Source organism: Camelus bactrianus, chromosome 5 (genome assembly GCF_048773025.1).
Source record: "Camelus bactrianus isolate YW-2024 breed Bactrian camel chromosome 5, ASM4877302v1, whole genome shotgun sequence".
In the NCBI taxonomy this organism is placed as follows: domain Eukaryota; kingdom Metazoa; phylum Chordata; class Mammalia; order Artiodactyla; family Camelidae; genus Camelus; species Camelus bactrianus.
The window spans coordinates 58,109,468-58,134,495 of NC_133543.1; the positions used below are offsets into that span (position 1 = coordinate 58,109,468).

General features: G+C 39.7%; 1 protein-coding gene across 8 annotated transcripts in view; it reads left to right on the forward strand.

The window, feature by feature from the left end:
- The first annotated feature begins 3,239 nt into the window (after nt 1-3,239).
- OSBPL6 (oxysterol binding protein like 6) overlaps nt 3,240-25,028 on the forward strand; it is a 186,657-nt gene continuing 164,868 nt past the window's right edge. For 5 of the 8 annotated variants that reach the window (XM_074363949.1, XM_074363952.1, XM_074363953.1 and 2 more), the window contains exon 1: nt 3,241-3,386. The gene's annotated coding sequence lies outside the window, so the exon portion shown is untranslated. Of the gene's footprint in view, nt 3,387-25,028 lie in introns of all 8 variants that reach the window. The other 3 variants (XM_074363954.1, XM_074363956.1, XM_074363955.1) reach the window with 2 other exon arrangements.

The following is a 25,028-nucleotide window of genomic DNA, read 5'->3' on the forward strand; positions in this document are numbered from 1 at the left end:
TTCTCTTGGCCTCACGTTTGTCCAGGTCTCTGAGCTGCTTGTCCTGCCTCCACTGCCCCTCAAGTGACTGACCCGGTGCAGGCCTCCTGGAGCAGATTAGCCACAAGTTTAAGCCCCTGGCCAACGGGGTTCAATCAAGGAAGCAGAACCACTCAGCGTGTGTTAAACAAGGGATTTATTAAAGAAATTTAGACTTCCACATTTGTGGGGGGAGCTGGGGAAGTAAGAGTCTGAGAAGGAGCTGATGAAAGATCAGAGACCAGCCCTGACACAGGCAAAGGAGTCTGAGCTTGCGAGGAAACCAGAAGTTGGGCACATCCAGCTGCTGTAGTGGGACCAAATAGAAGGCTGGGGTAGAAGTCTTCAGAAGGGGATGGGCTCTTTGTGACTACCACCTCTGTGAGCCTCCATGATGTCTGTTAGCCTGACAGTGGTCACAGTTATTCTGCCAAGGAGAACATAGGGAAGAGAAGAGTGAGAACAAACAAGAACTCTTGTATCCAGATACTTGTCTCTTGCCGCATCTAACCAGTGACAGTTTCAGAGTTTAATGGCTACTGTTTCACTTTCGTTAAAAGGACACTCAAATCTCAGGCAACTTCAGTTTTGTCCATCCAGACAAATACAGATTTGTAAGCTGATAGAAAAGGAGATTCTGGGAAACATAGTTTCCAGCATAACCAAGTTGCCTATAGAACAATCCTGCAGAAGTATCTTACGATGGCTGCAGAGCATGGGGTTTGTTTCTCTTTGCCAAAAAAAATCAGATGACTCAAACTGGAAGCTGGGAGAGCTAATTACCACTAGGGGAAATTTTGACCAATGAGATATAGGAGATGGGAGTCAGCTTCAGATAAATTTCTTCTTTGGTCCTTGCTTTAATAGACTGTTTCTGGGTATGTTTTCTGAGAGCCTGTCCATAGACACGTCACATGGCCAAGCAACTGGCTGTGTCTTCCCAGATTCATGAGGCATAGACCAGGTTGGTGACATATCACCAAGTATTTGCTGCCCATTCTTCCCTGTCACATGTCTCTTTTCATCACTCTGGATGCGCTGGGATTGCATCTTTCAGTGAAGCATTGGCATTTCAGCCTCCCTAAGAAATCCCAGCTAAAATCGTATGCATAGAAAAATTACAATGAAAATGAAGTGTGAGAGTTGTATGAAAAGAACTGATGGTGGGGGCTAGGATTCTTGTAAGGCTCAGTTGATTTCCATATGATGAAATTATAGCATTACTAGTGATAGTTTAAGAATATCAGTATCTTCCTTCACTGAAAAAATCCATAAACAAATCTTTCTGAGACAAATTAAAGCACTGGCTTAGGAAGCAGAGATCCTTTTAGCCAACATATGACTTGTAATCTAAACTCTGAGCAGGAAGACACTTAATAAAAACATTGCTTTCTGGCAACTTCTGAGCAATAACCCTGCCATTGCTAAAAAAGTAGTGAAAAGCCTGTTATTCATATTTACATATGTATGCCAGGCTTAGTTTTCAAAATATTGTGATACAGAGAGTGGAGAAACTACCTTGACATGCAGTGTCAGATCACTTTATTCCACCCATTTCTCCAAATGGATGGATGAAGTGCCATCACATCTTGTTTGATCATTTATCAGTGAGACAGGTAGGAGACTTTCCCCCCTGATGTTTAAAGCCTATTTTTAAAATGATAAAACACACAGAGATACTATGCAATAGAGTAAAAGCATGCTAGCAGTCTTAAGATTAAAACATGAGGTTTCAGTTGTGATAGCTCCTTTCCCCTCCCCAATAGTTTATGGTTCTCTGCTATTAGAAATTCAGTGAAAATTTTTGATAAGCAGCTGTTTGGGTTAAAGACTCTGTGTGTGCTCTCTTATCCCCTTGTATTTTCTCTTACGTGGAGTTTGGCTTTTTTTTTTTTTTTTTTTTTTTTTTTGCAGAGAGAGTAGTTTTAGTAGAGTTTCTGTAGATGGAGCCCAGGTGGAAGGAGTGGAAAGGTGGTGATGGTAAAGTGAAGGTCAGCACCCCAGTCTTTCCTTTGAAGAGACTTTCTTTACTGGGAAGGAGTTAATATGAAACTGTAATGTGTCGCAGGGTCTATTGTTTTATGACATGACGATATGAGAACATTGCTAGGCTGTAAGAAACGAATCCAAAAGGTGAGGTTGGAGATTCAAGAGAAATGGTGTGTGAGAATGAGGGCAAACAAATTGACTGTGTTTCATAGCAAATCAGGATTTTATCAGCACAGAAAACAGAGAAATGCCATCACAGTTGCCTTGGTGGGTAGCAGTATCTTCAATTTTGGAAGGCACCGCTCCCCCCATCCCCCATTCACCCATCTGGACCCCAAGGGAGCCCCCAAAGCACTGTTTCTGTAGTAGTTCCTGTTACAATCCTTGTTTTGTGGACTTTTTTTCTCATGAAGATGGTGATGACAAATATTTTGAGATACTCCTGACATTTCCTCAGTCATCCATTTACAGAGGAAACGTCTGTGCAGAATTACCCCATCCTTCCCAGCAAATTTGCCTTTAGATTAATCTTCCCTCGGGCATCGGTTGGTGGGGCGGAGGGGAATGGATTGTAGCGAGGTGTTTCTCTGGGCCTGGGAAGTTTCTGCTCCGGAGTGTCAGGGACGGTGGGGGAGCAGGCACACACAGTTTCGTTTGTTTAATGACTAGCCTGAATGCTGGCCTGAGACAGGGGCTGGGCAGCGCCTCTGGGAAGGTCTCCGGGCTGCGGTTCCCTTCTCAATCCGCTCTCCCTCGGTGCTCGGATAGGATGCGCTCCAGGCCTAGAGCGCGGGGACCATTTGGAGTCACCCCCTGCGAATCAGGGCTGGCTCACCTCCGCTGGCTGCAGCTAGGGCGGGCGGGCTCACTTCTACGGCTCTCAGGCCCGGGGATGCCCGGTCAAGGGCTCTATGGCTGTGATCTCTGGACAACCCCTGTAGGCGTTTCCACCGGGGCCGGGTCGGAGGTGAGCCCAGGCAGTGAGACCCCGCGCGTCGGAGGCTTGGCGTGCCCAACTCGCGGGTCTCCCCGCTGCGCCGGAAGGTGCCAGGTAGGGTGAGCGCGCAGCGGGAGCGCCCGCTGCCCGCGGCTCCACTCCAGCCGGGCCGGCTAGCGGGAGCCGGGGGGCGGGGAGCCCGGAGCGCCGCCCCGCCAGCGCGCCCCGCCCGTGGGAGAGGAGGGGCTGCGGCGAGGCGGACCACTGGAGGCGCAGCACCGCCGCCACCGCCGCTGTCCGTGCAGGAGACCGCGGCTCCACGCAGGCGGCGCCCGTGCCTCCGCTCCCCGGCCGGCCCGCGCGCCCGCCTGTCCGCCGGGGCTGTCTCCCGCCTCCCGCTGCTGCCGCCGCACGAGCCGCGACAACGCTGCTTGTCTTGCAGGTAGGTGTCCTGGCTGCGGAGGGGACCATTGGAGCGGGACTATAGTGCCCGCACCACGGCCCGGGGGTATTGTGAGCGGCCGGAGGGCCCAGGACCTTGAGGGATCCGCGGCCGAGCTACCGGGCTTTGGGTCCCTGAGGCATCGCAGCCCTCCGGGGGCTCCACTAGCCGAAGAGCCGGGGACGGTGGTGCCAGTCCCGCCCCGCGGCCGAGGTGGGAGGGGGCGTCTGGGTCACGGTCCCAGTTCGCCGCTCTCCCATCCCCCTCGTCGTGGGGAATTCCTGCTGCCGGCTCTCGCGCCTGCATCCCCCCTCACCGCCCCCTCGCCCCGGCTCCCCCAGGCTGCTGGGATGGAAGCTGGGGCAGGGAGAGGGACTGATGTAATTGTCGGCGGAGAACCGAACCCGCGCGCCCGCGCCCGCTCCAGCTAACGCCTACGCCGCACCTTTCGGGGAAGCCGGGGAGCTGAGAAGAGCGGCTGGGGAAGTTGTGCATTGGGTTTTATTGTGCGCGTGCACTGCGGACTGCCCTCACGGGGCACCCCTGCCCACCCGCTGCTGGCTCCCCTGCAGCCTTCTCTGCAGCCTTCGTCCACACCCCCGGCCAGGGCCGAGCCCGCCTTCCCTGGTTCAGACTGGGACAGGGTTTGCATTGCAGTCAAGACGTGCTTCCCCTGCATCGAGCCGGGAACTGCTCGAAAATCGTGTGGCCGGGGATGCTGGGGGAGGAGGGGATGGGAGACCTGAGGAGGAAGCCGGGGAGAAGTAATGACACCAGCACATTTTTTTCAAGCCACTGATGTATATAGACGCATCTGTATGACACCTATTAAGCTGTTTTTGAAAGTTATGACCAGATACTGATTTTGTGGCATATCTGTGATATACCTGAACGGTAGCTTAAACATAGAGAACTAAAGCTGGGGAAAGCATTACATAATGGACATGAAGCAAATGACATGAAACTAAGTGAAACCCACTGGGTTGCCGAATTCTTTCTTTCTCCCGGGTGCAACGTCCTATATGCTTTTTCTCTATAAGAATTTACGTTTTTAAATCGCTGGACTAGTTTTAGCCAATTGTGATTTTTTTTTCCAAAATGACAAAATAATTTTTCTTGACCATCTTGTCTTAAATTTAAAAATTGCATGCTAATGGATAGTTGTATATCACAGAGCTGATTCATACTTGTGGTCTTTTTCCAAAGGTAAACGTTTTAAATATTCTGTCTTAATATCATTAACTTTATTTTCCTCTTGGTTGTATTTTTCCCCCTGCCTCCTCCCCCTTTGTTTTTTGGAAGCATTTCTACAATTTAAGGTCTGGGGGCTCACAGTGTTGATACTCCTATCCAATGCTACAGCATTGCAGATACAAAGACTAATAATAAATGAAACAGAAGACCTCACAGTAACTCAGAGTGAGCAGAGTTCCCAAGGTCGAAGGAAGGCTGCAGTGTAACTGGGCTATTATCATCTACAGAAAATATGCATAGCCCTCTTTGGCTTAGAGGGCCCCAGTTGGTGGAATATTATTCCTACTATTTCTTTTAGCCCTGAATGTCATGTGCTTCCCCCTAAAAATAATTTTTTTCTCAAAGTAGAAACAAAATATTCTGAAATTATAATCTTTGCATTTTTTTAGAAAGCCTAAAAATCCTGGTCTTGCTCATATTTTCAGTTTTGATGTTGATAACTCAATTATCCATTCAGTGGATGGGTTTCTTCCCAGATATCTCAGTTTTAAGTTATGATGCTTTATCAGATGTCTTTTGGTTATGGTATAATGTGATTGTGCTGGACTTTTACAAGATTGCTTAATATAAGTTTTCTTGTCCTTAGATTGCCTGTACCTTATATTAGTTAACTTTATTCCAAGAGGAAAAGTAAAGTCCTTCTAGGATGAATTGTTTGTTGTTGAAGATCTGTAGCATCACTGCAGAAATAGAATTAGGTTAATGCATAAGTAGATAAAAGTTTTATGTGACTTATTCATGAAATTGTTGGACTAAGGAGATTTAAATTTTATTAAAATGCCTTGGCTAAGTAACATTCAGTAATCATTCAATGGATAATTACTTACTGAGCACCGGTCTGTTGAAGACAATGGTCTAGGCATGTGGGAAATACAAATAAGAATGAAAAGATGTCCCTGCCCTCAGGAGTTTGTGGTCTCATTTGGAAGGATAAGGCATGAATTCTCAAAAGAGGGACTTTTTTTTTTTTAACTGCAAAGGCTAAGTAATAATTATTAGTTTGTTTTTAGTTTGTTTTTAATTTTGAAAAAAGGTCTCATACTAACTGTTAGTGTCTGAGCCTTTTTTTTCCCACTCAACATTATGTCACTAAGATTCATAGGCTGTACATAGTTCATTGACTTACATTGCTGTGCAATATTCCATTATGTGTCTGTAACATGATATGTTTCCCTGCTTTCCTACCGATGGCCTTTTTTTTTTTTTAAATGATTGCAAGGAGTACTGCTTTGATCATTCATGTTTCCTGAGGCACATGGGCAAGTGTTTCTCTTGGGTAAATACCAAGGTATAGAATTGTTGATTGTGTAGAATGTGTGTATATTCAACTCATAGATATTGCCAAATTATTTTCCAAAATACAATACCGTTTCTGAAATTGTACTGATTTACACAAGCCAGTGAAACAAGCAAACACAAACCATCAAATACAAACATTTGTGTGTGTGTGTGTGTGTGTGTGTGTGTTGAATTGCCTTTCCTTGGCATAGTGATTTGGAGAACATCTTGCTGGTAGTTTCAAAAGCAGCCGAATGACAATGTGGCAAATCTTTAATACAAAAAGAAAAAAAGAGAAAAAAAACAGACGTCCCCAGGAAAAAAGCTTGTGCATACCAATAAAATCAGAAATTATCAAAATAGCTCATATGAGAATAAAGGACTCTATAAGCCTCTGTTATTCAGGGAGGATTATCCACATTCCTTGCTTCAGTTACACATTCCTTATATCCCCTAATTAGATATATGTTAAATGATTTGAAATCCAAAGTGTGCTTAGTAGCTTTGATCAAGAAAATGAACTAAAATTAATTTAGGGATAACTGACTTGATGTCCATCTCAGTTACTGAACTTGGTAGTCTGCCCTTTTAGTGTGGTTCTGAGTTTCCATGAGCTTTGAGGCAGTTCTGCATCCATCCACTGGATTGCCAACCCCATGGCTGATCACGTTCATAGAGAGGTGACCAGTGTCTGTGGTTCTCATGTGGAGGTGACATGGCACACATCAAGTGCCTTTCTTCTTCATTCAGCCAGCATTCATTGAACACATAGTATGTACCAGAAACCATATTAGGTGCTGGGTCATATGTTTGCCCTCAAGGGTCTACCCAAAACAGAATCTACCAAAAACAAATTACTGTTGAATATGTATGCATGTGTGTGGGGTGAATCTGGCTTTGGTTTTAGAATTTGCATGAAGTATCTATTTTTTCTTTTGTTCCCTAAAGTTTTTCCAGATTTATGTTTAGACTTCCTTCAGTTGAGAGTGCTTTGGGGGAAAAAATGTAGCCCTTGCAAAGAACAGTTACTTTAAATGTAGTTTTATGTTACTGGCTTTTTAAAAGCAGAAGGCTTTAGAAGGACTTAGTCATGGTTAGTCCTTTTGTCATGAAGACACTTAAGTGTTATCAAATAGGAGAAAGACAGAGGTCAGGGGAAGGATAGTTGGATGGGTGAATTCAGATTTTGGGGGAATGGAACATTACAGTGTTGAATGGAATTTCAGAGGAAAAGATAGAAAATAAACACAGATGAATGGTTATTAAGAGTTCCAACCTGGATATTACAGGGAACTGAGTGTGTGGAGTCATGAGGGTCTCAAGATGAAGTTTCTGGTGGGTTATATGAACCCATTTTCTTATAAGTTTATATTCACTTTCTTTGTGTATAGTATGAATGTAGTTTTTATATTAAAATGAATTAGAATGTAAATGTTAACTATCTGTAAAAGGATTATGTCAATGGGAGGGTGAATTACAGGAAGCAGAAATGTCCAAGGACTCTTTCTTACCGTGGTTTGGCTGATTACTTGAAAGTAAAAACTCTCCTGTGTGAGGGAATTCCATCTGATAGGGCCAGTGTCGTGGAACATCTATATAGTAAGCTGACAAAAGGCTGAGCTAGAAAGGAGGGCAACCCAAGTAGCCTGATATTCTGGACTGTCTAAGGGATAATTGGGTTAGAGAGAATAACTAACTATGTAACGAAAATCTTAAAATAAGTGTAAGTAAGTAGATAAATAAGCTTAAAAAATAAAAATATGTTTAAATAGGCAAAAAACATTCAAGTAAAATATTGGTGGATTATCATTTTATATATGTTACCAGTGCCATGGGACTGAGTACAAAGCTTTCATGATTAATACACAAAAATTATCTTCTTCTTTAGAGATGACGGATTATATGGTTTTCTGTTCGAGAAAACCTACAGGTCAGTTTGTAAACTATATGAAGAAAGGACCCAGACACTGGAAATTCTTATATTTGCTTGATGTGATGATGCTTGAGGTGTTAGAGCTGAAAGAGATTTGAAAAAACCTTTTATTCCAATTCTAACGTCTCCCATTTTCTAGGTGGGAAAACTGTGGGCCAGAGACTTGCCCAGTGAGGCACTAGCTCCAGTTAGCAGAGAATATGCCAAATAATTTACTTCTGTTGTTGGTGACAGGAAATAAAGTTCTTCCCCAAATGATGCGTAGGTGAATAAGAAAATGAACCAACAGCAACCTCTGCAGTGGGATTTTAAGCTACCTTCCTATCGTTCTCCTTGAGTGGTTGGTGTGGGAAGTGAAATCAAGCATATTTTTAAAAACTTTTCTTATATTTTTAGAGAAAAGGCCTTGTTTTTGAGGAGATGATTAGAGGAATAAACATTGCAAATATCACTGTTTAAATTTTTTTGGTGTTTGCTGTTTTGATACCCACAGCTTTGTCTTTTAACCCAATAAACAGCAACGGACAGAGAAAATTAAATTATCTTGTGCCTCTCTCTTTTCCTTTGTGATTGTCTTTCCCTAAGCTAATATGAGACAAAAACAAAGTGTAGAGGGAATTAAGTCAGGAGTAGAATATCAACTTTTACTTTTTTATCTTGCATCTTATTGAGGCAATTCTCACTGTAGCTCTTGAGACCTATCCACCTTTGGAGAATGTAGAAGTCGAAGGGAGAACAACAGCCTTATATTTTTAGAATCTTTTTTTTTTTTTAAGTCAAACCGAAAATAAACCTGGCCTCAATTTCCAGCAATAGCTTTATTTCACACTTCCTAAACCAGTGCTTAAGTTTTGTCATACATTTGAAGAAGTTACCTTGATTTTTTTTTACACATAATAAAGTGTTGCTACAAGTAACATACTGTGACCAACTACTAAAGTTTGAACAATAAAGTATCTAAAAGAACATGAAAATTTTAAAAATTTTGTTATGTGTCGTTTCTGGAGATAAAGTGAAGAGTCTGATTTTATTTTAAATTAAGATGACATTTTTGCTTTCTGTTTTATCTGTAGCAGCTAGACAAGCTTTTGCATATTTGCACCCCATCAGGCAACAATCTGAACAGTTTTGGTTGTATCATTTCCCTAGAATAGAATAAGGAGCACAATTTGAGTGGCATGTTGATTATGAAAAGACATTAATGAAATTCTTTTTGATCTCAATGAACTAAAAATTGAAGCAAGAACTATAAAGAGAGTGTGCTTTCCATGGTAGGTCAAGCAAATATAGCACTCATGTGAAACTCTGTGAAGAAAGCAAGGGAGAAGGGAAGAGCAAAATCCACAAGAACTCAGGATAATGGAACGGGAAGGTCAGGGGAGGAAGTGGGTGGATATTATAACCCAGCTTGTCCTCCAATTTCACTTCAAAAAGTGCCAACAGAGGAAATAAAAGTGTGAATCTGAAGGCTTATGGAGATCAGATATTATAGAAGATTTCTTTATGTGTCTGTACACATAAAGAAAAAGCTTTTAAACATCTTGAAGAATACAGAAGGCATAAGATGAAAGATTGATAAATTAAACTTCAAGAAAAGATAGTATGTGTAACAGGCAGGAGATGAACCTCACCACACCAGGAAGAAACTACTTATGACATGTCGTAGACTAAGAGTAACTCCTTAATATCCAAAGAGCTCCTCTGTGTCAACAAGAAAAAATGACTGTAAATCTAATAGAAAAAGGGGCAAAGGAAAGGAACAAACAGTTCACAGAAAAGGAATCACTAGTGGCACTTAAATATAAAATTATACTCAATTCAAGATAAGACAAATGCAATTTTAAACTATTTAGCCTATTAAATTGGCAAAGATCTTAACATTTGTTAATTCCTTATGGTGGCAAGGCTTTGAGGAAACTGAGAGGCTCATACATTGTTGGTAGGGGTACACAATGGCACAGCATCTATGGCTAGCAATTTGGTACTATTGCCAGCCATAAAATTTAAAAATCCACCTACCTTCTCATCCCAGGAAATCTAAGAAATTTTTCTACAGATATACCTGTACATCGCAAAATGAATTTGCACCAAGACATTCACTGCAGCTTTGTCTGTAATGACAAGAGATTTAAAGAGAGCTAAATGCCCATTACTATGGGACTGGTTAAATAAGGAGCAGAAACAAAACCAGATAGCTGTTAAAAAGAATGAGATCGTTCTATATTTGCTGATGTGGAATGATCCTTGAGATGTAATAAGGTGCCGAGAAGTATATGGCCGTTGATGTTAAGTATAACTTTATAAGTATATTTTTATGCTTGTGATAGTAGAGACTGTCTCTTGAAGGTGACACAATAAATTGGTAATGGTGATTTCCTCTGGGGAAGAGAACTGGGTGGTTGGGGTGGGGATGGGAAGGACACTTATTTAGCACACTAATTAATATAGTGCACCTTTTACTGTGATTTGAACATATTATGTATTCAAACCAAGATAATTTTTAAATTTCTTGGGAATCACTCGTATTGCTAAAGTATGTTAAGTAGTTGTAACCAATAGCATTCCCTTGGAACTTTCGGTCTCATTCTGTGCTGATATAAGAACATGATCATTGTCATAAAGACTCACCCTCACTACTACCCTGACAGGCTGATGTTCAAAAGAGGAGGGAAACCGGAAGCGGTTGTCCCTTGGGACAGAGTTGGCACACCTGGGTTCTCTGCAGTTCCTTGCCCTTGCTACTGTGTCCCCAGCTAACTGGTCTTCCTGGGGAGGAGATCCAGGGGAGTTGATCAGGACCAAGGTGTACCCTGCTACAGGTGAGAGTTCAGGGAGAACAGACATTGAAGAAGGGGTGGCAGAAGCCCGAGACTGGGAGAGCACAGAAATGGAGATGTTGTTAATTGCCACTCCAACCCCATCAGATGCAGCTTCCAGTGGTAAAATAGAGAGAAATGTTATTTTATGGGCCACAATCTTGAGAGCCTGCTATCCCTGAAGTTTGGTATGGTGTCCAGGAATCTGTATTTTTTAAAAGTGTCCATTCTGGGAATTACTATCTCTTCCATCCTCCTTGTTTTATAGATAAGATGACCCCCTTCATCTCTTTAAAAAAAATTTTTTTTTGTTTTTGGTTTTTTGGAGGAAGGTAATTAGGGTTACTTATGTATTTTTAATTAATTTTTTTTTTTTTTTTATGTGGAGCTACTGAGGATTGAACCCAGGACCTTGTGCATGCTAAGCACACACTCTACCACTGAGCTATACCCTCCCCAACTCTTCATCTCTTGAAATCCATTCCATGGAGTATTTTTATAATTACTTCTGAAGCCATTTTTGGTATTCTACTCCTAAGCATATGCTTTCGTACAGTGATTGTTTCATCGTGCCTTTGCCCTCCTAGAGTCTGCAAAGGGGTACCTAATATTAAACTATAGAATAGTAAGAAGGACAAAGCCAAGGAAGCAACTGAATGGTTAGTGGGTCATAACTTTGGGAAGAGTAATTATATGTTGATATGACTTTAATAATCAATAATATGAATAATTATGGGTTATACTGAAGAAAAGGAAAAACTTGGTAACAATCAGAGGTATTGTGCTGCAAAATAATTTTCATAAAAAGAAATGAATAGTTTAATTACCATCATGAATACATATTTATTCAAAGTTAATAGACATAGCCCTTCATCTGGAATTGGTAATTTTAAATCAGAATGGCATTCACCAGTTATACAGAGGAAAGGTGTTATACCAGTCTCTTTTAATCTTGAGACATGAAGTCAGGATTAAGTATTTATCCTAATAAATGAATCCAGTAAATAATATGCATCCTTTTTCTCTGTGGAAGTTCTGATATTTTAGTAACTATGTTCTTTTCCAAATAAATTTATTCAGAAACTAAGAAGAATAGGCAGCAGCCTCGTAGTGGCACATCATGAGAAGCTTTTGATGTCAAAGTAGGGTGATTTGAAGAGCAAAGAATGATATAGGTGGATGGGGAGTGGTCAGAGAAGCTCTTTATCACAGAAGAGGAGGCACTGGAAGGCTTTGTAGGGGATGTGTGGCAGTATCTGGAAGACCCTTTCCTTAACTTTCCAGGACTGTTGAAATTTCAGGATGCATTGATTCTTACTCTGTGTATCTAGTGTATCTAATTCCTAATGGAGTTTTGTGCGCAGGTTTAATCTGACATGAATGAACATTTACGTTTCTTTAAGAGATTCAGCAGCATATGTTAAATACATTGTGCTACACTGCTTCTTCTTGCCACACATCTAACTTCCTTTTTTTTCTTTTTCCGATACATCCGTCTTTGCAAATAGCCTTCTGTCTTGCGGTGCTTTTTACCGCAATACACGCCTTTTGGAGGAGCAGTGTATTTTTGACAGGAAGAGCCCAGTAGCCCAGGGAGAGATCATGGATACCCAAGTTCTATTCCCAGTCTCTCCACTTGTTAAGCATCTGACCCTGGACCAGTAACCTCTGGGAGCCTCATCTGATAAATGAGGGCAAAACAGTCATTGTTGGTGTGATCACGTTTCCAATTAGTATGTGAAAACACTTAGAGAACTAGTAAGTCCTACGTAGATAGAAAGTACAATTATTAATCATTACCTTAAATTCACATTTACCTAGAATCCGAATAACCAAAATAACTACACTTTTCCTGTAGACTTCTCCACTGATGACTGATTTAATGCTTATCTGCCCTGTGGCACTGTAAATTCAGAAGTGACTTGGAAATAAGATACTAATTATGATTACATTTAGCAGGATTTTTTTTTTTAAGTGATCAGCAGTCTGGTTCTTTGAAAATTAGTTTATCACATGTACAAAGACTAAGTAGAAAAACCCAATTTCTGGCCAGTTTGGGGGAAAGCAGGCATCAGTCACTAAACTCAGCCCACCCCGGGAAGGGCCGCTTCCGTGGGTGCTGCCCTTCCCCCTGCGCGCTAGAGGCTTTTTGTCCCTTCCCAGCCGCCGTTGCGCGACCATCGCCTTTTCCACGCCCCGGACGCTCTCTTCTTTTCTGTCCTACCAGTCCTTAACTGGTTTTTTGTGAAACTCCTAGGCAGTCTCTATGCCCTGCAACTCCTCAGTTTCTTGTCCTGTTCCACTGTGCGACTTCCTTTGGTTGCCTCCTTGTATGTTTTGCCTTCCCAAGCAGGGTGGAGGTGGGCGGGCCCCTTTTTCAGGGCCGGGCCTCTTTACCACTCTTTTCTGTCTTTAAAGCTCCTGAGTGTCACTTGTTGGACGTTTGGTAGCTTCCCTTAGAGTGCACGTCCCTGCCCTGCGACCCTTCATTTTTCTGACATCATCATGCAAAGAGGTGTTCCCCACAACTGATACCCCTGTTAAACATGAACTCGCCCCCCGCCTTAATTTTAAACCTTTTTTTTTTTTTTTTTAAAAACAGGTATCTCTCTAGAATGTTTTATATACTTCACTTAAAAAAAAATTGCACGTAGAATCCCCAACAACAGAGCCCGCTAAAGTAAGTGACGCTGGTTAACTCTAAGACTGTCCATTATTGTTCACGCCTGTAATACAGAGGACTTCGGCTGTGGGACAGCACGAATTGCTCCTTTACCAAATAACCCTAGAATTCTTCTCCTTTTAGTTTTAAGTAACTTTTTTTTCCCTTGAAGATCTTTTGCTTTCTCCTTTCGTTAGCCGTCAGCCTTCTGACACATGTACGTGCTGTCCTTCCACAAGATGAGTCTTCTGACACTTAAGAATTACGGAGGTAATTCTTTTTCAGCCGCATCTTTGAAGTAGTAAGTAAGAAATGCTTCTTATTCCTCATTTTGCTGAAGCTAGTTTTCTTTGGCTCAGAGGTTCATTTTCTAGTTAGTGCAGGATAGTTAAGATGGTACGAAGTCACTCTCAGTGCTAGGTAAATCTGGTATTAGACTTTATTATTAGGTTATGGGAGGGTTTATAGTTGCTCTGAATATTGGCATTGAATTATTTTGACATTCTCTAATCCTATCGTCTTTTCTCAGGATCATTAATTTATTTGAGAAAATAATTCTTCAGCATCTACTGTGTGCCAGGCTTTGTGCTTTGAAGTCAGAACTGACATTCTAATGAAGGAAGACAGTCAGTAAAAAAAAAAGTACATTGCTATTTTAAATTCTGTTAAGAACTATGAGGACAATAAAGGTGACTGATGGGGCAAGAGCGGTCGGTGGTGGTATGTTTATTAGTTTCCTAGGGCTCCCATAACAAAGCATTATGTACTGGATGGCTTAAAACAGTAGAAATGCATTCTCTCAGCCCTGGAGACAAGAAGTCCAAAATCAAGATGGATCCTTCCTTGCCTCTTCAACCTGCTGACAGCCACAGGAATTCCTTGGCTTGTAGTTACACTTAAAGTTTTTAAGCATAACCAATCTCTGCCTCCTTCTTCACATGGCTTCCTACCCTGTGTCTCTGTCTCTGTGTGTGTCTCCTTCATATAAAGACATCAGTCATAATGGATTAAGGGCCAACCCTACACAGACTTCATCTTAACTACCTTACAACAACCCTATTTCCAATTAAGGCCATGTTCTTAGGTATTGGGGGTTAGGACTTCAGCATGTCTTTCTGGGAGACAGGATTCAGCCTGTAACAGTGGGCTTCTTTGGGTGGACTGACCAGGCAAGACCTTGCTAGGTGGAGACATTTGAGCTGAGCCTCAATGATAGCAAGGGTCATGCTGTGAAAAGGTCTGGGTGCAGATCCTTTCCTGGTACAGGGAACAGTAAGTGAAAGGACCAGGGGGATGAGCCTGTTGGAGTGGAGGATATACACATTAGGTTTTACATTCTTAAAAAGGGCAAAAAAAAAAAAAAAAAAGTCTGGTTTGGGCAGATTACTTTTAAGACAAAGGGATTTTTCTTTTGAGCACTCTTGAATGTTTTTACTTATGGTCAGGCAGAGACTAAAACAATTTTCTTTAAAAAATTAACTGCTGAGAAATCAGGCCTTTCAGCAGTAGCTAATCATGTATTAAGAATTTTGTTGATTAGAAATTTTTGCATTTTAATAGTAGAATTCTCCATCACTGTATTTGGGTTTATTAACCTAAAAGCTTTAAATAGAACAATATCTGAGAATTAAGCAGACTTTGTAATAGTAGAGATTATTTTCTAGTGGTAAGAAGTTAATTAAGGCTAAATATACCCTTTAAGAACCTGACATTATATATTAAATTGTCATTTTCAATAAGACTGTAACATTATTGTGGTTGTCCTGTGTGACACCTAGTGCTAAGTAGCATTTGTGTGATTTATGTTACATATTTATGAAAATTCTTAGTTTTTTAACTTAAAAATTGATACAGAATATAGAAAAATCTGTATGAAAATATAAATTTCCCAAGATAGTCAAGAAGTTTCCATATTAGATTGGTAATATCTTTAAGCATTTAGAAATAGGTTAAAGTAACTTAAAATATTGTAATATTTAATGCAAAATTGGCATTATGAAATAAGCATTAGTGCCTTGTATATGTGTACTTTTAGTCAGAACTTTGATGTAGTTAACACCGATATATTTATATACATTTATATATTTTCATATACAGAAAAATATATTACTTATGAATAACAAGTTTCTATAAAAAATTCTAAATGAGTTAAAAAATGCTTATGTAAAATTAGATTTTTATGGTGAATGACTAGATAAGGGTTAGGATTACAAGCCCAGACTGGGGCCAAGGCTGCCTGGGTTCAAATCCTGGCTTTGCTTTGTGCAGCTGTGTGACCCTGCATAAGTCAGTTAACCCTTCTCTGCCTTAGTTAACTCATTCTTAAAAAGAGAATAAAAATAGTACCTAAGCATTAGTACACAAAGCATTATTGCAAGGATACAGTGATTTAATGCATATGCATTTTCTAGAACAGGTACATAGTAAGTGCTGTGTAAACTCTAGCTGTTATCATTTTTAGCATGTTAATTGAAAATTAGATGTATTAATATTCATTAATTGGAAATCATTATGTAAAATGTAAATACAGTCAGTGTCTCTTATGCCTTCTTACAAATCAAAAGCTAATTTGAGACAGATGAGAAAATTGTCAACAGTGTTTGCAAGGCTCTGTTTTAATGTTAATAATCTATTAAAAGTATTTTATATGCTTACCCATTTAGTTACTTATAGCAATAACTATGTTCAAGAGATTTTGTTAGGTCTTAAGGGAGAAAGAAAGATGATTAAGCTGTTGATTCTGCTTTTAAGAACCTGCTTATCCAATAAGGGAGAGGAGACATAATTTAGTATTACATGAAGTGTAATGAGGTAAATGTCATACCAAGAATGTGATTCATGCTTTATCTCTGGAGGCTGGGAAGCATCTGAGGCGGTTTTGTGGGTACGAGGGGCAGGGATAAAAATGTAGGAACTGATGATATTTTTAATGGATAGGAAGTATAGGAGAAATCTGAGGTAGAGAAGGAACAGTTAGAAAAATAGGCAGAAGATTGAGAGTCTTGTCCCCAAGTCAAGAGAGGAAAGGATTTCTAAGAAGAGAAATGGGCTATTACAAATACTATAGAAAATTTAAGGAGAGTGAGAATTGAAGAAAGACCTTGAAAAGCATTCCCGCCTTATCTTCCTGGGGGCCAGAGAGACTTTGTTGGGAATTGATTACTTAATTCTAGTTGGGCTGTTAGGTCATTTTTTGACATTATAAATAACCTGATGAATGGCCTTGTGTAGAGATACCTGATTATTCCCTAGAATGGCTAGTTTTTTAAGGATTAAGAGATATGAACATTTTAAGGCCTTCATTACATATCCTCTAACAGTCTAGCCCTTCAGACGTATTTTTAAAAAACATTTTTCAATGAGGATTTATGAGAGGGCTTAGTAAAAAAAGTTGTCCAAGTGTTGTGAAAATGTAGACATAATAATAGCTGATACATAGGCATTTACTATGTGTCAAGCATTGTTTTAAGCACTTTATTTGAATTAACTCATTTAATACTCACAGTAATGCTATTGCTTAGTACTATCATTAGCTCTGTTTTAGAGGTGAGAAAACTGGGGCACAAAAGATTAAGTAATTTGCCCAAGTGATTTCCTTCACTGTAGTATTGGAATACTGTTGGGAGCTAAGTCTTGAGTCGTTGTGTTGAGTGTTCTGTGCTCTCCTGGCCTGTAGTGAATATTAACCGAATATCACCAGTAATGTTAGGGAATCATCATTATTATAGAATTAGTAGCATTAAAGATATGAAAACTAAAATGACTGTAGAGAATTTATTGGCTCTTAGATTTAATCCCGATTGGTGATTAGAAGAAACATAAACATAAAATCCAGTGTTCTAAATTCGAATGAAAGCTTCCATGTGTCAGGATACAAAGGCAGCATTTCAATTTTTGGCTTTACTGTGGTAATACCACTTTAGACAAATACAAATGAACATTCTTTTCCTCCCTCTCTGCTGTTCCCCCTAAATCCCATCCATTACCCCTTCCATACACTTAATATTTCTGTTCATTTGCTCCTGAGGATGCTTGCATATTTGCTGCTAAGTATTTTTCTGGGTCTTTAGAAGCCAGACTGATTAAACTACCTAGGTATTGAACTCCATCCTGTGGTTCCCTGGCTCACAGAGGTAATGAGTCTTCAACTTTTATCTGCCTTTGAGTGACTGCTCAGATGTCATGGGGTGCCTTAGGGGGACTGATAACTATTAAGGGTTGTTTTTTATTTTCACTTGTTAGATCCACAAACTAATGCTATTAAAGGTCTTTTCATAGAACTAGAAGGCTCTATCTATTCATCTTTTTAACTCCTACATCACATAGCCTTTTATATAGTGGGCATTCAGTAAGTTGTTGAATATGTAATTTTTGTTAATTGATTTGTATAAAATTACACTATACATTGTTTGCTATTAGAAATGCTAATTGTAGGTTTGTTTAGTTTGTATTTACACTCTAATCTTTAGACTTCAGGAAATACATATTTGGATAAAGCACTGCTGTACTTCTGTTCTTAAATGTCCATTATAGGGTAGCTAACTGACAATTATTTGTTTCTCTATGGAAGAAGTACTTTTAAAAATACCTTGAGAAGAAGGCTTAATTATTCTTTGTGAGCAGACCACATAATGTGAAATAACAAGGTTAAAGGATTACATTTTTCAAAGCCAAGAGTACAGTAAACAACTAAAATGCATTTCTTTAAGTTGAAGATACTAGAGCTTTTTAGTTGGTTAGTTTTGGTTTAAAACAGGCTATTTGACATGTCTCTCTGCAAAGCAATAACTTATGAGTTAAATGCAAGCAAGTTTCTGTTTCTTGAGACACTTTAAAAACTACTCACAAATCATGAGGTAACTTTCTTCATTTCTGTTTTGATGGCATAGGTATGATGACTGTACTTAAAACGGGAAATTAGTGATCTCTTTTTTAGGGTGGTGGTAGAATTTTGTCCTTGACAAATTAACTCATATGTCTACCCCAAGTTTTAGTTTAAATATGTGACTCAGATGATAATATTACATCTAAAAGTGCTTTGTGCCAGAATGTATTACTGTGTGTGGTGAGAGGAGGGTGTTACTTGATAATTTTATGTTTTTTTCTGTCATTCCTTAAAATTTTCTTTCTGAAATAGATGAATTTTCCAGAAAGCCTTTAGAGAAATACTTGAAGAATTGTTTGCTTTACAAATGTATGTTATTATTTTATTGAGAATTAAGATGAAAGTCATCTTTTCTGATTTTAAGATAGCTAAGAATCTTAAAACTCTGTCTAAAGAAAATATTGGTAGGCAGTGTTGGGATTTGGCCACTGATAGGCAGTTGATTTTCATAAAATCAGGATGATAGCTTGAAAAAGAATGGCCATTCTTCAAAATAATGATTCTTTTGGGATTGCTTTGAGAATATTTTGTGGCAAACAGATGCCAGAAGTGTCTGTCATTATATTTTCTTAGTTCAGTACTTAAGACTTAACTAATACATTAACCTTTCCAACATTACAAGAATCACAGAAGAAATCTTAGAAATCATCTGGTCTACCTCCCTCATTTTGAGAGAAGGAAACTGAGTTTCTGAGAGGTTGAATTCCATGACTTGCCTGGCTGCCAGGCTGTCCTGACCTGGCACACAGTACACCTTAGGGTTGATTTGCATGTATAGATGTAGAAAAAATACTACATTGTTCCACAGCTGGAAACTCAAGGCACAAGTGGGTACAACTTGAGGACTCATCTCTTTCCCGTCTTTCAGAGATCACTGTTTTTGTTGCCTGATAATATCTTGAAAACTGTTTCTTCATGTGTTTGTCCCCTTTTTGCTTGTTTCAGATAGGAAAGTAAATTCTGTCCTTGTTATTTTATCTTGACTAGAAGTGGAAGTTTTCTTGGGATCTGTTGAAAGTGAGGAGGCGGACAGAGGAGTGAAATAGAGAAATTGAGGAGTCATGGTAAAAGTTTACATAGTCAACATGTTGAATAGGAAGGCCTAGCTAAGGGGGAAAGACTTTCTCCAGCAGTGGTTAGAAGCAACTGAGTGAGTTGGCTAGTAGTTTTATTGATTTGTTGATTGATTGTTCTTTTTTTAGCTACTATTTATTTGTCTGTATTGTGTCTATTCTGTGCCAGGGGCTTGACATACATTATTTCTCACCCCCACAATAGGCCCAAAAGGTATTGTTATTGATAATCCTTCTCCACACCTCACCCCACCATCCTCTTAACCTTAGTCCCAGCCCTTCTCAATATCACAGATGAGGAAATAGGAATGTAAAGTGACTGCCAAATTCCTGCACCTTGTAAATTGTATAATCCTATTTCAAACCCAGTTTCTTGTAGCTTCAGAACCAATTGGTCCATACTGCTTTCTTCTTGCTAAGATTGAAATTTGTGTTGTGGGAGGAACTGGAGAGATGAGAGTGCTAGAAAGGAAGAGGTTGAAGGGACAGCTCATGATTAACTAGATCAGGAAATGAGGGAGTCAAAGATGAAGAGTGATGGATGGCAAGTAAAAAGTTTTGAAGGCCCTAAGTTCTCTATGGTGTTGACAATGGCTATAATGGTCTCAAAGAAACAAGGGAGCATGTGGTTGGCCCTGGATGATGACAGTGAAAGTGATGTGAGAGAAGGAAGTCCCCATAATTTTACCTGATCTTCTGATTAATCCTTGATGTCCAGTAACAGTTCTAAGTAGATTGTAGATCTGACATGTTCTAGAAAAAAAAATAAGCAAAGTTTTTTTTTTAAGCAAGACATAAAGAGTGCTCATCATAAGGAGAACACTGATAAATTAGATGTATTGCAGTTCTTTTCATCAAAAGTACTGGCAGAGAGCAAAAATCAAGCAATAGAGTAGCAGACATTTCCAGTACATATATCCAAATCCTTTTTAGGTCATTCACTTGGACAAATGAGAAGTTACATGTAGTCATTATTGAAACACTAAGTATTTTATTCTTTCTATCAGAAATTCATTAACAAACACCATGGCTTTGTATATTTCCAGAATTGTTTGTCTAATCCTCTTAAGGGCATTATACTACTAAGCAGCACAGCTAAGTGTTTGATCAGTTTTAATTAGAATGATCATTTGTCACACTTAGAAGCATTTGGCTCTTGACTATCAAAGTATTGAGGGCTGGGCAAAGAAAGTATTAATTCTGCCATCTTTTAAGGTTACATTTCAAGCTGTTGAAACTAGTCATAGTTGAGTCAGTATATAACCTTCAGCTGTTCAAGCCTATTCAGTATGCTGATTAATCAGATTATGCATCTAATTTTTCCACAGTATAACATATTAAGGCGATGCAATTAAGATTGATCCTATTGGCCATTCTAAGAAAACCAGCATCTAGTTTTTGTCTTGTATGAAGAATTAAAGTGTTTTCCAGTAGGCAGAATGAGACAGAAAAAGATCTTTCTTGGGTTCTGTATGGGTAAAAAGCTATTATGTCAACACAAAAGGACACAAGAACTCACAGATTACATAGTATTTTGTGGTCAGGGATTACCATGTAAGATGTAGCAATGAGACTGAGTCCACAGATGCATATGAAAATCAGTGTCATTGCTTGATAGTTTTACAGTAGACCAATGGGACACAAAGTCAGAACACAGAACCATGAGGCCATAGTAGTGTAACCTGCATATTTAGTGATACTGTTAACCCTCCTCTGGTTTTCAAGGTGAGGAGAGAGTTGGAAAACTTGAATCATGTTGAATCACTTACAAAATGATTTAATTCCGTTATCAAAGGATTTAGTAGCCTCTTTACCGACTCTCCCTTATAGGAATTCAGTTTTTTAAATGAGAAGTTACCTCACTGGTGGGTCCCTGCTTATAAAGGTGGTCCTAAGTGAGTTCCTCTGTGTGTATGGGTGTAGTGGGGTGGTGTATTAGTTTCCTATGGCTGCTATAACAAATTGCCACAAACCCTGTGGCTTAAAACAACACAAATTTATTCTCTCATAGTTCTATAGACCAGAAGTTCAAATTCAGTTTCACCAGGCTGAAATCATGGAGTCAATAGGGCCACAGTCCCTCCAGAGGCCCTAGGAGAGAATCTGTTCCTTGCCTCTTCCAGCTTCCAGACTGCCAGCATTCTTTGGTGTTCTTTGGCTTGTGGTCTTATCTGGCCAAACCTCTGTTTCATCTCTACATTGCCCTTTTTCTCCGGTTCTATCAATTTTTTCCTTTCTAAATTTTAAAGTGATATTATTGGGTGCATACTATTTATGATTGTGCTGTCTTTCTGGTAGATTGACCCCTTTGTCGGTATGGAATACTTGAAAAAAAGATCTGTTAGTGATTTTGCCTTGAAGTCTATATTGTATGCCATTACTCTAGCTAACCCATTTGCCATTCTCCAGGCTTTTACTTTCAACCGTTCTGTATTTAAATTGTCTCTTGTAAACAGCGTAAAGTTAGGTTTCTTTTTCGGTTTAGAAGTCTTTATTAGTTTTGAATATTTAATCTTACATTTCAAGTGATTACTGATGTATTTAGGATTAAATCAATTTCTGTGTCCTTTTTCTTTTTAAGATCTTAAATGTTTATAAATACTTTTACACTATTCTCATTCTTGATTGGTGGTTTAACTTGGCATAAAATTCTAGGTTGGAAATAAATTTTTTTCAGAATACTTAAGGCATTGCCCCCTAGCTTCCAGTGTTTCTGTTAAGAAGACCAAAGCTATTCTAAAACCTCATCTTTTGAATCTAATCCAAGTTTGCTTTCTGTCTGTGAGTTAATATTCTTTTTTCTTTTTAAATCCATTTTTTTCTGGGTATTTGGTGGGTAAGTTCAGTCTAGAAAATTCAGGTCCTTAAGATCTGAAACCTCTTTAGTTTTGTTGATGATTTTCTTTTCTCATTTTCTCTATTTTCCACCCCCCCTCCGGAATTCTTTTTATTTGAATATTGGACTTCAAGATTCGTTGGTTTTCTAATTTTCTTATCTTTTTTCATATTTCTTCATTTTTAATCTTCTTTCCCTATTTTCTGGGATATTCCTTAGCTTTATTTTCCAGCCCTTCTCAAGTTTTTCATGTCAGAATTTTCTTTTCTTTTTTAAAGTATTTCTTTCTTGTTTTTGGAAACAATATCTTCTCTTACCCCTCTAAGAATATTTATGTTTTCTGTTCCCTGTACAACCTGTTTCTTCATGTTGCTTCCCTTTTGTTTGCTTTTTTTGGTCTGTCTTTCATGTTAGAGCTTTTCCTTAGGTAGCTGATAATCCTTAATTTTTTACTTCTTTTTAAGGGTGAGTCACTAGGGAGCTGATTTAGAAGCTCCCAGCATTTAACAGGACTTCTAAGCTGAGGTCTTCACAGACAGAGCCAGTTCCGTAAGGAAGCCCACCCTCACTGCCACAGCAATATTTTTAGGGTTTTTTTCTCTTGGTCAGGGAAGATTTCACAGAAAACAGTTTCCTAAGCTTCTACCTGAAGACCATAAGCCTGGCTACCATTTTGTTATCTACTAAATAACTTACAAGAACTTTTAAGACATTGCCTGTTTCCACTTCTGTCCATACTATTGCTATATATATTCTGAAAAAATAAGACTGTATTAAAAATAAAAGTTGTAAGTACATTAAAAATTTAAGAAGTCAACAAAGACTTTCAAATTGACCTTCCTCTGCAATTAGGATTGACTGGTACCTCACTGTTAGATGATTCAACCTATTTGATGGCAATCTTTTGAACATTGTGTCTTGATGGCTTTTTAAGTTTAGATATCAATTTTGGAAGACCAATGTAGACACATTATGCCTTATGTACACTGGACATATAAATGACCACTCTCTCCTGGAATGGAGCAGAGGCTTGGACAAGGACTGGAGTGAAGATGGTCATCTGGAGCTAAGCTGCCAGCTCCAAATGGGGCATGACTGCATGAGCAGACCAAGATATGAAGCCAGAGAGGTCCTGAGCCACCTAGGCAATCCTAGGAAGGTCAGGCAGAGAGCCCGTCTGTGTACAGGCAGGCATCGCTTTTGATATGTTTCAGAGACTTTGGATAACAAGATGTCCTGAAGGTCCAAGGGCCTTCAGTCTTCAGTTACTATCTGGTCTTGCCTAGGACTTACCTTTCAGGTTGTCCCTGGCCCCAGAACTACCTTTCCTCTCATGGCTCCTGCCAGAACATAGTTGCTTCCAGCACTTGCTTACTTCTAACGACAGCCTCATGTCATTTTGGTAGGGAATCCTAACTCTCCTCTATCTCTCCGTCCCTGCCAGGGCTTGAATCTTCCCCTACCCCACTGTGAAGTAACCCCCACATCCTTATCTTTGGATTTGGATCTGTCACGTGGCAGCCACTGGCCCTGGCTCCCAACTGCTGCCCCCTCATTACCCCTCTGCCCACATTGCCGGCCTGGAGCCAGGTGAGTCATTTTCCTACTGCTAGGAGGAGTGGCATCTTTGCCCATTCTGGGACTGCTGCCGAGGAAAGATACATCCTTGGAATACTAAGTTGTGCCCGATGTATTTTCCTCACAAAAGCATTGTTACAAATGGTGGTTAGAAACTCTAGTTAAACTCTTATGATTTAACATATGGCCTGGGCTCTGCCATTTATAACACAACTTTTAAGGAAAAATGTGTTTCGGGTTCAGGTAATAGACTTGGCACAAGTCCCATTGATAAGTTGGGGGCTACCTTGTAACAGCATGCAGAGGAGGAAAAATGTCATCATCAAATATTCGTTAAGCTCCAACTTGTGCATCATGCTGTTATGACTGCTGGATCTGTGGGCCTCTGCTGGGCCTGTTTTTATAAGCTATAATAAGGCCGCCTTGCAAATTGCCCTCTGCACCTCAACACACTGTAGCACTTTCTCTGACATATCTTGTATGGTACTAATGGGGAGGACTAAGGCAAGAAGTGTTCCTAGCCTGAGAAAGTGCAATTTTAATTTAAATGCGACCTTTCCTGGAGCCTAAGTTCTTTCAGTCACTGAGCCTGCACTAATTTGTGTGATTCTTTTAGGGGCCAGGGCACTCTTCTTAGAGCTTTTTAAAATCAGTACTTCCTATCGGTTCAGTGTTTTCTTTCAAGTGAGGCACTCTTAGAATAACGTGGCACATAGCGATTTTCAAAAGATTAAAGCAGTGTGTTCTAATGTGAGCCTTGCAACTAATCGCCTCAACTAATTATACATAAAGGGCCAAGTCATTAGTGTTAATAAGAAGTGACTTTGGAAAGTACAGTCTGACCCAAAGACTGAATAACTATTGCAAACAGTAATCAGTGAGGTGGTATCCATTGTAGAAAACACCTTAGTGGAAATTATTCACATCCATTCAAATTGGGTTTTCCCTAAGTTGTTACCCTCACACTTGGTTCCTATTTCCTTTTCAGTGAAAATGTGCACCCTTTTGAATGTGGAAGCTGAACTAAAATAGCTCTGGGAAAAGTTACTTGTATAAATGAATGTGCGCTCTGTGAGTGTAGATCTTCTTGATTGATCCTCTTCAGGCTCTTCTTCTACCCACTTAAAACGTCTGTGCTCCATGGGTTTTTACATCCCGCCCAACCCCCCAGTCCTCCTTTCCTGTTACCTCATCAAGTTCTGTCTTTGCTAGTAAATCCCACATTTACTTATCTGGGCCAGGGATCTTCTAGATTCCAGATGCACATTTCCATATGGATTTTATCTTACAGGCATTGCAGACTTGTGCATGCCCAAAACAGAATCGT